The 13186-nt window shown below is 43.1% G+C and overlaps 1 protein-coding gene and 1 non-coding gene across 5 annotated transcripts in view; one reads left to right on the top strand and one right to left on the bottom strand.

The window, feature by feature from the left end:
• Positions 1-13186, top strand: part of MYO1D (myosin ID) — a 361342-nt gene that overhangs the window by 63367 nt on the left and 284789 nt on the right. The gene's annotated exons all lie outside the window — the stretch shown is intronic.
• Positions 3917-3989, bottom strand: TRNAR-CCU. The gene has a single exon. It is a non-coding gene; the product is annotated as a tRNA-Arg (tRNA).

Here is a 13186-nt window from a genome sequence, read left to right as displayed (position 1 = left end):
TCTTAAAAAATTATTTTAAAAATCCCCAAACAGTATAGTATTATATTTGAAGAAGAAAGATTGAATCCTGTTTTATGATCAAGATGGATTATTAGCGTTTTGATAATGCATTTTCAATACATACTTAATGTTGTATCTGGGAGTATCTACAGTGTCTGCAGTTAAGAGCATCCATATATTAGATTTAGACCTTTTTTTTTTTTTTTTTAAGGAGGGAGACTTTTCAAAAAATTTATTTATTTTTGGCTGTGCTGGTCTTTGTTGCTGCTCGGGCTTTCTCTGGTTGTGGCGAGCGGGAGCTTCTCTTTGTTGCTGTGCATGGATCTCATCTCCGGGGCTTCTCTTGTTGCAGAGCCCGGGCTCTGGAGCATGGGCTCAGTAGTTGTGGTGCATGGGTTTAGAGGCTCCTCGGCATGTGGAATCTTCCCAGGCCAGGGATCAAACCCATGTCCCATACACTGGCAGGTGGATTCTTATCCCCTATACCACCAGGGAAATCCTAGACCACTGTTTAAATATAAAACAGTATCTAAAACAGAACTAACTCATGGTCCACTAATTGCAAATAAATAGTAAAAGTATTTTCAAAGAAAAAAATGCATTCAAGTGTTTCCTTCCCCCTAGTTTTTGAAGATACTGTTAAAGAACTGCAGTCTATTGCAAACTGGACTGACCAAACCACATAGCTTAAAATTTAGTTTTAATAGTATTAACAGTAATCAGAGTGAAAGTATTAGTCTCTCAGTCATGTCTGACTCTTTGTGGCCCCACTGACTGTAGCCCACCAGGCTCCTCTGTCCATGGGATTTGATTCTTTTGAATTGTTGCTTTTGAACTTTGGAGCTGGAAAAGACTCTTGAAAGTCCCTTGGACAGCAAGGAGATCAGACCAGTCAATTCTAAAGGAAATCGTTGGAATATTCATTGGAAGGACTGATGCTGAAGTTGAAGCTCCAATACTTAAGCCACCTGATGTGAAGAGCTGACTCACTGGAAAAAACCTTGATGCTGGGAAAGACTAAAGGCAAAAGGAGAAGGGGGTGGCAGAGGATGAGGTGCTTAGATAGCATCACCAACTCAATGGACATGAATTTGAGCAAACTCCGGGAGACAATGGAGGACAGAGAAACCTGGCATGCTGCAGTCCATGGGATGGCTTCTTCCTCTAATATTTTTGGTCTCTTCTTGGCGAAGGAGAAAAAAAATTCATGTTGAAATGAGCAACTGCTGTAAATCAAAATCTTAGGAATTTTTTATCCTACATTTCTTCAATTTATGTACCTGACAGTTATTTTAGCAGTAGTTTATGCCATAATATATGACTTCCCTTGTGGCTCAGACAGTAAAGAATCTGCCTGCAATGTGGGAGACCCAGGTTCAGTCCCTGGTTGGGAAGATTCCCCTGGAGAAGAGAATGGCTGCCCACTCCAGCATTCTTGCCTGGAGAATCCCATGGACAGAGGAGCCTGGTGCTACGGTCCACGGGGTCACAAAGAGTCAGACATGACTGAGTGACTGACACTTTCCTTTTCAGTTTATCCATAATATGGATCTCTTACAAGGTAATATTTTTCATAAAGTATTTTTTAACCATTATATTTGAGTACTTGAATTCCAGTTCTCTTTGAGATACAGCTAGGCTTGGCCACTTTGCAAGGACGAACGAGTCAGATGTCTTATCCTCAGAACTGTTCCATCAATGACAAATTTTGCTAACCATTCACTAGAAACATTTGTGACAGAGACTGCTAACTATTCACCAAAACTCATTTCCTTTCCTTTGTGGACACACCCTCCTTTGCAGGTCCAAGTGGCGTGTGACCGAGTTCTCACCACTGAAACTCCCGAGATCCAGTCACTCCCAAATCTAGCTCATAAAAGCGTCTTCCTCTGTGTTATTCTCCACTCTGCCCGCTTTGGCATCAATGTCTATGGTGACCTGGAAGTCATGAGCTGAAGATGGAGCTCCCAGTAATGAAATTTATAACAGCAGCTTCATCGACAGATTCTTTTTTCCGCTGCAACATAGTTGTGCGTGTGCGTGTATGTATTGCTGTTGTTCAGTCACTAAGTCCTGTCCAACTCTTTTGTGACTCCATTCACTGTAGCCCGTTAGGGGCTCCTCTGTCCATGGGATTTCCCAGGCAAGACTCCTGGAGTGGGTTGCCATTTCCTTCTCCCTCATTGACAGATCTTTGAAGACTACTTTTTTTAAAAGAGGGTTAGAACAGTGATTATGTTTGCCAACCTCTGAGAAGTCCATCTGTTGTCTAAACTTTGAAGTCCTTTTTTGTGCTTTACTTAGAGACAGGTGTATACAGTGCTGTTGTAATAATGAAACACATGTGAACTCTACTGTAAAGTTGCACAATACAGAGAGCTGTGGCTGCGTCTCCGACTCCATGAATGTGCGACTCCTCAGGTTAGCAATGGCATTGTCATTCTTTTCAGTAAGTTGGAATTATCCTGTCACAGCTAAGACCTCTCTGGATCCTCCAGTTTTTCCCACAGTCCTTCACGTTCTCGTCTTTCTTTTTCTCCTGCTGATGACCTGTCTTCTACGAGGCGGACAGCTCATCACACACGGCGCTGTTCATTTCCATACACGCCTTTCAACACAGTGTACACTGATGCCACGATAGCCCTGAATGTGGGGGCTAGATACACACTTGGCAATTTGTTTAAACAAAGGTTCTTGGATTTTAACAAATTGTGAAGGTTCAATCACTTTCAGTATTTCTTCCAGCTCCCCAACGGACCGTGACCTCTTTTTGACTACATGTTTGGGACCAAAATATTATTAACCCCCTAGTAACTGGTTCTGTGAGTGAAGGATCTTTCTCCAGAAACTGTACTATCTGGTATGCCAGCTGGGCATGAAAGGGTGGTAAACAAGTCACTCTATGACTGCCTGGACCAGAGGCCCACTCCTTCTCCCCAGAAACATTTGTGTTGGACTAATGTGTGAATGACAGATACACTTCTCTTGTTAAGCCACTGGGAAGCTTGGAGTTCACTATTCCAACTAGCATCATCCTAAGGCAGTGTTTCATAGCTAATATAGCACTTTCAGAGTAAATATTTCACATTTAAGAATGATGAACTTATGTCTTCATTTGTAATGTAACTTAGAAGAAACAACAGCTTCATTTTAAAATAATCTGCTAAGTCTTAGTCTTTCGTTATTCCAGACCACTTGGTTCTCCCTGAAACTGCCAGCTAATGGCTGCTTGGATTAAGTAGGCTCTTTGTTTATCCTCCTTCCCCTCACACCATTTTATAAGGTTCCATTCTGTGTTTACAAATCCAGAGAGCATTTACTCTTACTTACAAGTGCAGTAGGAAAAAGAGAAGGAATAAATTTAAAATGTCAACACAAAAGTATAATTTATGTGGCTGACGCAGGCTCTGGCAGGTCCCTTTTCTAAAACGTGTCGCTGCCTTGAGAAATTTACCAAAATGTGAAAGCTGCTCAGTGTTCAGCCTTCCACATAGTGACCAAGCCAGAAATCTGGTAGTTTTTGATTCATCTGTTTTTTTTTTTTGTTTGTTTGTTTTTTTACCATCTCTGCCCCCTGCTTCTAGTCAGTAACCTGTTGAGGTCAATTCAGTCTCCTAAGTGTCTCTTGAATCGACCTCCCCCATGGTCCAGTTTACGTCTCTATTTCAGTCCCTTGGGGGCAACCGTCTCCTAACTGGCCTTGTAGTTGTGTCCTGTCTTAATACTTTCATGCCATAGCCAGAATTTGCTTTCTAAAATGCATAACTCAACACCTATATCTCTGCGTTGAAATCCTTCACTGACTCTCCCTTGCTTTGGGGATAAATCCTAAACTACTACTACTTTTTTTTTTTTTTTTTGTAAGCAGATGAGTATTTATTTATTTGGCGATGCTGTGCAGCATGTGGGATCCTAGTTCCCTGAGCAGGGATCAAACCCGTGTCCCTTGCATCAGGAGTGCAGTGTCTTAACCACTGGACCACCAGGGAAGTCCGGAGCCGAAACTTCTTAACAGGACTTGTAAGGCCCTGAGTCATCAGCAATCAGTTCTCCTTTCTTCTCTTTCCCTGTCTTTGCTTCCCTTTACCTGCACTGTCTTTCCTGTACCCTGTGCCCCAGCCTTCTGGAACTTTCTTTAAGCATGCCTTCCTCTGTTTTAAGCTTCTCAACTTTGGTTCTCAACTTAACTGCGCCCTCTGTGTTGGAGCACTGCTTTCCCACCCGCCCCTCCATCTTTATCCCTTGATCATTCCTACCCATCCCTTAGTTCTCAACATAGATGTCACTTCCTGGATCCCCTTCTCAGATCCTCAAAGTCTGGGTTAACTGCCCTTCATTTGTACTCCAAGATCCTCCTGCATTTCCTCTATCATAACAGCTCCTGTGTTTTCTACTTACTTATTTGTAACATAAATAATCTAATAACCTACTAGGCTGTCCGGAGGATCTCAAGCCATGATTATATTGATGACTGTTGTGTATAAACCCTTAATAGATTGTGTAGCCCCATAAACACTTGGATAAATGAGTAATAGGATGTATAAGACTCCAGTCTTTTTCAAGTTTGTCTATGAAGTGATATTTGAGGATCTCCTAAAGATAGCTCAGTGGCAGAGTATCTTTCCAAATATAGGGAGATTGCTGGTGCTGAAGACAGGTTATAGGAGAAATGATCGATTCCGGATATATTTTGAAGGTTGAACTAATAGGATTTGCAGATAGATTTGCTGATGGATGTAAAGGACTTCAGGCTTGTACATTATGTTTGATTGGTGAAATTGTTCATGAAAAGATAATGTCACAATTATCATTAAGGTAATTGTGAGGATTAAATAATATAAAGTTTCTACCTAGCCAAGTGCTTATAAATACCACTTTCCTGCTTGTCAGTGACTTAGTATCTTGTTAAGACGAGAAAGTGAAATGCATTATGGCATACTGCTCCTTGGCCAAAGTGTGCAGCCTTCGTGGGTGCAGCTGGGGTCCGGTCTCCACCTATACCTCTGCAGTCTTTTTCCCTGTCCTGTACAGACTGTGTCCGCAGAGTGTCTCGAGACCAGTCCTTGCGCCTGACCTGGGACTCTGGTGTCTCCCTGGCTCCCTCACTTTCAGAGTTTGTGACTGTTACCCGTCATGGTTCTTCTGTCGAAGCTGCTCCTTTAGACATTTTGTACTTTGTTTTCAGTTCTCTGATGACTGCTCCTTATGACTCCACTGTTTTCTCTTCCTGTGATTTAAGAATAGGTAACATGGCAGAGAGAGTTAAGTGGATTAACTCTGTCCTCAGCCTGCTGGGTGTGAACCCACTGTGGCACTGACCCCCCACTTTTGTAAACCTTTGGCAACTTCCTAAACCTCTCTGGTGCTCACTTCTGCCATAGATAAAGTGGAGATGGAAAATTACATTGTTGTGTGTTGTGAGGATAAGAGAGAGATTCTTTTATTAATAATACGTTTAGAACGGGGTCCAGTCCACAGGAAGCATTGTTAGCCATCATTAGTCACAACCATACCTGGTGACTGCAGGTGCTCTCATGTGACTGGAAGTGCCCCTTCTGTCCTTGAATCTCCTCGCGCCCATTCTCACCCTTTGATCTTGTTTCCGCTTGGATGTCCCACAGTAAACCGAGACTCTGTATTCATAGCTAAGCTTATCAAACTGTTCTCTGTAGCAAGATACTTTGGCTACAAGTAACAGAAAACCCAAATAAAAGTGGCTTCAACAACAAGGCAAGTTATTTTTCCCCTATCACCAGAAGGATAGATCCCAGGTTGGATAATCCAGTTGCTCAATCATGCCCTCAGAGACCCAGGTTCTTTCTGTGCCCTCAGCAGTTTCATTTATTCTTCTAAGCTGGCTCCCTTGACTTCAGGATGAAAATTTAGGAACCTTGTGCAACATTCTAAAAGGATTTCCCCTTTATCTTTGCTCAGATCAAGGAGAGACCTTCCTATCTGATCACTGATAAGGCAGTTGGAATTTGCAGTTTTGTCACTAAGCAAGATCCATTCTCCTGGAGCTGAGGAGAGAATTCCAAGCCCTGAGCAGTCTGAGGGGGTGTGTGTGTATGGCAGGAGTGGGGCGCTGAACACCTGTACAGATCCAGGGCTCTGCTGGCAAAGGAAAAGGGTTGGGAAATGAATTTGGGTTGAGATCATACAGAGTCTGCTACTGTGTTTGAAATACATCATACTGGTGGTTCAGACAAGTCAAGAATCTGCCTGCAGTGCAGGAGACCCGGGTTCAGTTCCTGGGTCAAGAAGATCCCCTGGAGAAGGGCAGCATGGCTACCCACTGTAGTATTCTTGCCTGGAGAATTCCATGGACAGAGGAGCCTGATGGGCTGCATTCTATGGGATCATAAAGAGTCGGACACAACGGAGTGACTTTCTGTGTCCCACCACTTCTTTGCAATGTTTGCAGACCCCTTTCAGCCACATCAGTCTCCTTGCTGTTTCCCAGTCAGACTTCTTCATTCACCTGCAGGCCACTGCTCTTGCCTTTTCCCACCTGCCCTGTGATAGCCCCATCCTTTGCTTAGCCCATTTGTCTGGCCTTTAGGTAGAGTCTTGCCTGGAAAATCCCATGGGGGGAGGAGCCTGGTAGGCTGCAGTCCATGGGGTCGCTAAGAGTCAGACACGACTGAGTGATTTCACTTTCATGCCTTGGAGAAGGAAATGGCAACCCATTCCAGTGTTCTTGCCTGGAGAGTCCCAGGGATGACGGAGCCTGGTGGGCTCCCATCTATGGGGTCGCACAGAGTCGGACACGACTGAAGCGACTTAGCACTGTGAAAATAGTTTGAGCTGCCATTGATGCAGCTTGATCGCTGTGAATTTATTTGGCAAACATTGCACAGTTTACAAGGTCACCTGACAATTACAGTTGGGCCTCTTCTCTTAAAATATTGTAAAAGGCCTGCCCGAATATTAGCAGTTGTTATAATTGCTGTCACAGAAACACAGCATGAATGCCTCTTATTTTAGACAGCCATAGAAGATTGTGGAGAAACGGGCACTCTCGTTGAGAGGCAATTTAGAAACATCTCTTAGAATCTACCCTAAATGTGCATGTGTATCTTTATATATGCATATACATATATCCATGCAGAGCTATACAATTTTGTATATATATGTGTATATATACACACACACACACACAAATATATATGTATGCTAAGTTGCTTCAGTAGTTTCTGACTCTTTGTGACCCTGTGGACTGTAGCCCACCAAGCTGCTCAGTCCATGGGATTCTCCAGGCAAGAATACTAGAGTGGGTTGCCATTTCCTTCTCCTATATATATATATATTTGAGATCTCTCAGGCTCTCTCAGGATACGTCTGCCTGCAATGAGGGAGACCCGGGTTCAATTCCTGGATCCGGAAGGTGCCCTGGAGAAGGAAATGGCAAACCACTCCAGCACTCTTGCCTGGAAAATCCCATGGATGGAGGAGCCTGATAGGCTACAGTCCATGGGGCCGCAAAGAGTCGGACAGGACTTCACTTTTTTGAAGTCGGAGCGACTTCACTTTCACTTTCAGGATACATAGGTAACTGATAGCATTGATTATAATCAGAAGTAGGCGCTGAGATAGGGTGTGAAAGGGACTTTTATTGCATTCTTTTGTGTGCCTTTTGAAGTTTGATCATTGAAGTACTACTTACTTAAAATAATATTTTTAGTGTATTATGCTGTGCCTAGTCATTCTGCTTCAAGGACTTCCTCCCACAGAAATATTTGTGTCTCTGTTAGGGAAACTGCACATAACATGGTGTCAGTGATGGCGTGTCTATCAGAACAACAGTAACAAGGTAGGAATAACCTCAGAGTCCATCCGTGGGGCCTGGCACATCAGTGACTGTACTAGCCTGTACTGTGGTTGAGAAAAAACATGTAACTAGTATGGAAAGAGTGCTGAATTAGGACGGGGTAGGTTACGCTGCAATCACAAACAGCCCCCTGGTCCCAGCAGCTTAGTGTAACAGAGGAGTCGGTCTCACTCACAAAAACCCTGTGGGTCCAGAGGACTTAGCAGGCAGCCGTTGAGCACTCAGGTCGTTTTGATCCTGTGGCTCTGCCATCCCAAACACAGAGCTCCCTCTATCACCAGGGCGGTGTGGACGCTGCTTCTCTGCTCTTCGGCCCAGGAGTGTGGGCCTTCCACAGCCCACTGGCCAGAGCTGATCACGTGGCTGACCACAAGAGAGGCTTGCTGTATGGCAGAACTGATGGAAGATTTGGGGCCCAACCATCTTGGCCATATTATTTAGAGAATATGAATTTAAAAAGGTGACGCATAGATCAGATTGTATAGTGATCTGTGTATGTTTTATATATTATGCACACACATATTTTAAACATCAGTGGATCTAGGGAGCATAGGTCCAGAAAGTTTTCTGGAAGGATATATGAGAAGATATTGGACTTCCCTGACAGCCCAGTGGTTAAGAATCTGCCTGTCGATGAAGGGGACTCAGGTTCCATCCTGATTCAGGAAGATCCCGCATGTCTCCTGGGCACTAAGCCCGTGCGCCGAAACTCCTGAGCCCGCTCACCTAGACCCCGTACTCCACAACAGGAGAAGCCATTGCGACGAGAGGCCCACGCACTGCACCTAGAGAGGAGCCCCCACGTAGAGAAAGCCCGCACGCAGCAAAGACAACCCAGGGCAACCAAAAACGGATGAATAAACTTTAAAAAAAGGAGTTATTAACAATAGGAACCTCTGGCGAGCGGGACTGAGGTTACCATGTTAGATTTTTTTTAAACCATTTTTTAAAAATATTTTCAGTGTAACAAGAAAATGTTTAAACTGCCTTCAACTCTGTGGTGTAGTTTTTATCTTCTGTTAATATATATTGAGAGTGAAATTCACAGATACTAATTTTTGTGGTTGTTTTTCAAGCTGGTTTAAATTGATTCCAGGAAATGCTTCCTAAAACAAAAAATTCAACGTTGAGAAATCTGAATTATGCAACTGTTAACTTGCCTTAGATGAAATTAACGTATAGCTCCAACATGCATGTGTGTATATAGTATGAACAGTAGAGAGAATAGTAAAATCCACCCACATTTGTACTTCCTTGTGTTCTTTAGTTAAGCCTCACATGATGCCAGTTTTTGAAAATGGGAAATGCCCTTCACCATTTACTCTGTACCACTCCTTTCCTGAATATGCTGGAATGAAAGGGCAGGCAAAGAAATAAGCAAGTCATTCATTGTGAAAGAGCAAGGAACTGCCTCACACCGCCTTGGAAAGCCAAACACCCAGTGAGCTATAAAAATACAGTAACAGTTGGAGTAATCGTTACTCCTACAAGAAATATCTTAAAATACCTTTATCTCTTTAGGCATTCAAAACACCAAGGTTCATTTTTACAGGTTAATGCCCTTTCCACAAAACCAGACATTTTCATTTTAAATGGGGTATATATTCAGTGTACACTTTAAACAGACATTTAAACCTGATTGAAGAAAACAGCATAACACCTCGGATGTAGTACCCTTCTCCATCTTTGGCTGTAAAGAATATAATCAATCTGATTTCGGTGTTGACCATCTGGTGATGTCCATGTGTAGAGTCTTCTCTTGTGTTGTTGGAAGAGGGTGTTTGCTATGACCAGTGCGTTCTCTTTGCAAAACTCTGACTGTGGCTCAGATCATGAGCTCCTTATTGCCAAATTCAGACTTAAATTGAAGAAAGTAGGGAAAACCACTAGACCATTCAGGTATGACCTAAATCAAATCCCTTATGATTATGCAGTGGAAGTGAGAAGTAGATTTAAGGGACTAGATCTGATAGATAGAGTGCCTGATGAACTATGGACGGAGGTTCGTGGCATTGTACAGGAGACAGGGATCAAGACCATCCCCATAGAAAAGAAATGCAAAAAAGCAAAATGGCTGTCTGGGAAGGCCTTACAAATAGCTGTGAAAAGAAGAGAAGTGAAAAGCAAAGGAGAAAAGGAAAGATATAAGCATCTGAATGCAGAGTTCCAAAGAATAGCAAGGAGAGATAAGAAAGCCTTCCTCAGTGATCAATACAAAGAAATAGAGGAGAACAACAGAATGGGAAAGACTAGAGATCTCTCCAAGAAAATTAAAGATACCAAGGGAACATTTCATGCAAAGATGGGCTCGATAAAGGACAGAAATGGTATGGACCCAACAGAAGCAGAAGATATTAAGAAGAGGTGGCAAGAATACACAGAAGAACTGTACAAAAAAGATCTTCATGACCCAGATAATCACGATGGTGTGATCACTGACCTATATGAAGTCAAGTGGGCCTTAGAAAGCATCACTATGAACAAAGCTAGTGGAGGTGATGGAATTCCAGTTGAGCTGTTTCAAATCCTGAAAGATGATGCTGTGAAAGTGCTGCACTCAATATGCCAGCAAATTTGGAAAACTCAGCAGAGGCCACAGGACTGGAAAAGGTCAGTTTTCATTCCAATCCCAAAGAAAGGCAATGCCAAAGAATGCTCAAACTACAGCACAATTGCACTCATCTCACACGCTAGTAAAGTAATGCTCAAAATTCTCCAAGCCAGGCTTCAGCAATACATGAACTGTGTTCCAGATGTTCAAGCTGGTTTTAGGAAAGGCAGAGGAACCAGAGATCAAATTGCCAACATCCTCTGGATCATGGAAAAATCAAGAGAGTTCCAGAAAAACATCTACTTCTGCTTTATTGACTATGCCAAAGCCTTTGACTGTGTGGATCACAATAACTGTGGAAAATTCTGAAAGAGATGGGAATACCAGACCACCTGACCTGCCTCTTGAGAAACCTATATGCAGGTCAGGAAGCAACAGTTAGAACTGGGCATGGAACAACAGACTGGTTCCAAATAGGAAAAGGAGTACATCAAGGCTGTATATTGTCACCCTGCTTATTTAACTTCTGTGCAGAGTACATCATGAGAAACGCTGGGCTGGAAGAGGCATAAGCTGGAATCAAGATTGCCAGGAGAAATATCAATAACCTCAGATGTGCAGATGACGCCACCCTTATGGCAGAAAGTGAAGAGGAACTCAAAAGCCTCTTGATGAAAGAGGAGAGTGAAAAAGTTGGCTTAAAGCTCAACATTCAGAAAACTAAGATCATGGCAGCTGGTCCCGTCACTTCATGGGAAATAGATGGGGAAACAGTGGAAACAGTGTCAGACTTTTTTTGGGGGGGCTCCAGAATCACTGCAGATGGTGACTGCAGCCATGAAATTAAAAGACGCTTACTCCTTGGAAGGAAAGTTATGACCAACCTAGATAGCATATTCAAAAGCAGAGACATTACGTTGCCAACAAAGGTCTGTCTAGTCAAGGCTGTGATTTTTCCTGTGGTCATGTATGGATGTGAGAGTTGGACTGTGAAGAAGGCTGAGTGCCGAAGAATTGATGCTTTTGAACTGTGGTGTTGGAGAAGACTCTTGAGAGTCCCTTGGACTGCAAGGAGATCCAACCAGTCCATTCTGAAGGAGATCAGTCCTGGGTGTTGTTTGGAAGGAATGATGCTAAAGCTGAAACTCCAGTACTTTGGCCACCTCATGCATAGAGTTGACTCATTGGAAAAGACTCTGATGCTGGGAGGATTGGGGGCAGGAGGAGAAGGGGACGACAGAGGATGAGATGGCTGGATGGCATCACCCACTCGATGGACGTGAGTTTGAGTGAACTCTGGGAGTTGGTGATGGACAGGGAGGCCTGGTGTGCTGCAATTCATGGGCTCGCAAAGAGTCGGACATGACTGAGCGACTGAACTGAACTGAACTGTAGTAGCCTTAGGTTTCTTAGATAATCATCTCATTAAACCCTCAGAGGACTGTGTAATCCCTGAAGGTGCCTATGGCCTGAAAAGAATCATCTGGTTTGAGCTTGTGCGTGTACCAGGGAGGGTCTCTGAAACCCCAGGCAAGCGCCTACAGCCTCTGGAATCGCTCTTCTGGGAATGGGTCCATCACCAAGGCTTCTTTGCCCAACCCCTATCTTGATGTCCTTGTGAATTGTTTTGACCAGGCTGAGAGTATCCTGTAAATATCAGCTTTTTCTTTCAAATAATACTTTTGGTTTTGAAGTTATTTCTTTATTTATAAATGCTGCCTCATTGGAGAAGGCGATGACACCCCACTCCAGTACTCTTGCCTGGAAAATCCCATGGATGGAGGAGCCTGGTAGGCTGCAGTCCATGGGGTCGCTAAGAGTTGGACACGACTGAGCGACTTCACTCTCACTTTTCACTGTCATGCATTGGAGAAGGAAATGGCAACCCACTCCAGTGTTCTTGCCTGGAGAATCCCAGGGACGGGGGAGCCTGGTGGGCTTCCGTCTATGGGGTTGCACAGAGTCGGACACGACTGAAGTGATTTAGCAGCAGCAGCAGCAGCTGCCTCATTGTGATGTCTATATGGCTGTATTAATATTCACATCTCTGCCACTAACATACCTCCCCATCAGCTGTGGCTTCAAAACTAGACTCCATGAGTAAGGAATTCATACCTTTCTGAATTTAGTGCTTTTGGTCTCCATTTTTGTGGACCCGCTTTCACTGTCATCATTTGGTTCACTAACTGCTACATTCAGAAAAGATGTGTCTTTTTCTGGACAAAACCGAACAAAAGGCTCTGAAGCTTGTTTGGCCCAGGATTTGGCTTAAGTTAAATTGGATTAAAAATAAATAATACAAATATTACTTTCCTAACACAGCTAATAGTGCTAAACTATAAATTCAAAACCAGGCCTGATTAAATATTTAAACAATTGTAAACACGGCAAGTAATAAAAATAAATACATGCTTACATTTCTGAGATTTTTATGTACTTTTGAGTTAGAGTTTATAAACTATTTTTAAGTGTTACACTTTGTAACTTGGTCCTGCTGTGGATGACAAATATCCAGCTCGTGTCACACTGTTCAACCTGCTGACCACACCATAAGAGTTTAACAGCATCCAAAATAGTCTGTACTTTGTTGAACAAAATGAGTTCACTGGTCTCGCTCTTGGCTGTCACTATGTCAGATTTCCATGAAGAGTTTTTAAATGCTCTGTTTCCATACTTACCACAGACCAAGCAACAAACAGTTTGCAGACTAGAACACTTGAGTAACACTTCTAGCAACTATTGGAGAACGTAAGGAAATGTAGAAGCACTTGAAATATTAAATAGCAATAAAAATTCAATAGCTT

The sequence above is a fragment of the Bubalus bubalis genome, chromosome 3 (assembly GCF_019923935.1).
Source record: "Bubalus bubalis isolate 160015118507 breed Murrah chromosome 3, NDDB_SH_1, whole genome shotgun sequence".
NCBI lineage: Eukaryota > Metazoa > Chordata > Mammalia > Artiodactyla > Bovidae > Bubalus > Bubalus bubalis.
The sequence above is the reverse complement of the archived record's forward strand: the minus strand, read 5'-3'. Positions and strand labels throughout refer to the sequence as shown.